This window comes from Mustelus asterias, chromosome 21 (assembly GCF_964213995.1).
Source record: "Mustelus asterias chromosome 21, sMusAst1.hap1.1, whole genome shotgun sequence".
NCBI lineage: Eukaryota > Metazoa > Chordata > Chondrichthyes > Carcharhiniformes > Triakidae > Mustelus > Mustelus asterias.
Genome location: NC_135821.1, coordinates 49,188,475 through 49,190,201, shown reverse-complemented (window position 1 = coordinate 49,190,201; position 1,727 = coordinate 49,188,475). Strand labels below are relative to the sequence as shown.

The following is a 1,727-nucleotide window of genomic DNA, read 5'->3' as shown; positions in this document are numbered from 1 at the left end:
TTAGGTGCATTGACCTGAACAGATGCCGGAGTGTGGCAATTAGGGGAATTTCACAGTAACTTCACTGCAGTGTTAAAGTGAGCCTTACCTGTGACTAATAAATAAACTTTACTTCATTTTCAGTTCAATTCCTCCAGACTAGAAATTGGACGGTGAAAACAATAAAGGGTGTGTCTTGGCCTTTCTCGGTTTGCTGCCGTTTTGAAAGACTGGGCGTTGCCTCTTATCACGGGAAAGAACTTAGTGCTGTTACATTCACCCTTACCAGCTGGAAGTGGATGGTGTACTGAGACCCGCTGTGAGTGTGTGGCTAAATCGAATATATATCCGGTAATGGTAAAGATATTGAAGGGAAATCTGGGTCAGTGATTGCAGTGTGGCATTCTTTTTAAGAACTTTAACCATGATTTTAAGTAGGGGGACAATATATTTAGAAGCTGTTATTGTGAATGGCTCCGTTGTTCGTGTAGAAGGAACAGCAACACTCGCAGCCCCCTCTGCTTCCCGGCTGTGAATTTCCCCTCCTGAAATTCCTCTCTCTGTATTAATTCTCTGCCAATGTGTTAAACCCGTCCGTTTCATACTCTCCGGGTGTTGCGGAGGGAGGAGGGTGAGGGGAGATGGGGGGGGGAGGAGGGTGAGGGAAGGGGGGGAGGAGGGTGAGGGAAGGGGGGAGGGAAGGGGGGGAGGGAAGGGGGGGAGGGGGAGGGGAGGGGGGGGAGGGGGAGGGGAGGGGGGGGGGAGGGGGAGGGGAGGGGGGGGGGAGGGGAGGGGGGGAGGGGAAGGGGGGGAGGGGAGAGGGGAGGGGGAAGGGGGGGAGGGGAAGGGGGGGAGGGGAGGGGAAGGGGGAGAGGGGAGGGGGAAGGGGGGGAGGGGAGGGGGAAGGGGGGGAGGGGAGGAGGGGAGGGGGGGAGGGGGGGGAGAGGGGGAGGGGGAAGGGGGGAAGGGGGGGGGAGGGGGAAGGGGGGAAGGGGGGGGGGAGGGGGAAGGGGGAGGGGGGAGGGGGGGAAGGGGGAGGGGGGGAAGGGGGGGGGGGGGGAGGGGGGAGGGGGGGGGAGGGGGAAGGGGGAAGGGGGGGGGAGGGGGAAGGGGGGGGGAGGGGGAAGAGGGGGGAGGAGGGGGGGGGGGGAGGGGGGAGGGGGGGGGGAAGGGGGAGGGGGGGGGGAAGGGGGAGGGGGGGGGGAAGGGGGAGGGGGGGGGGAAGGGGGAGGGGGGAGAAGGGGGAGGGGGGGGGAAGGGGGAGGGGGGGGGAAGGGGGAGGGGGGGGGAAGGGGGAGGGGGGGGGGAAGGAGGGGGGGGGGAGGGGAGGGAGGGGGGGGGAGGGAGGGGGGGGGGGGGGGAAGGAGGGGGGGGGGAGGGGAGGGAGGGGGGGGGGAGGGAGGGGGGGGGGGGGGGGAGGGGAGGGAGGGAGGGGGGGGGAGGGGAGGGAGGGGGGGGGAGGGGGGGGGAGGGAGGGGGGGGGGGGAGGGAGGGGGGGGGGGGGGGCGGGGGGGGGGGGGGGCGGGGAGGGGGGGGGGGAGGGGAGGGAGGGGGGGGGAGGGCGGGGGGGGGGGGGAGGGGAGGGAGGGGGGGGGAGGGAGGGGGGGGGGGAGGGGGGGGGGAGGGGGGGGGGGGGAGGGTGGGGGGGGGGGGGGGGGGAGGGGGGGGGGGGGGGGAGGGGGGGGGGGGGGGGGGGGGGGGGGTGGAGGGGGGGGTGGGGTGGGGGGGGGGAGGGGGGGGGGAGGGGG

General features: G+C 70.0%; 1 protein-coding gene across 3 annotated transcripts in view; it reads left to right on the top strand.

The window, feature by feature from the left end:
• Positions 1-225: 225 nt before the first annotated feature.
• LOC144508954 (interferon alpha-inducible protein 27-like protein 1) overlaps positions 226-1,727 on the top strand; it is a 27,005-nt gene continuing 25,503 nt past the window's right edge. The window contains exon 1 of one of the 3 annotated variants that reach the window (XM_078237171.1): positions 226-330. The gene's annotated coding sequence lies outside the window, so the exon portion shown is untranslated. Of the gene's footprint in view, positions 362-1,727 lie in introns of all 3 variants that reach the window. The other 2 variants (XM_078237173.1, XM_078237172.1) reach the window with 2 other exon arrangements.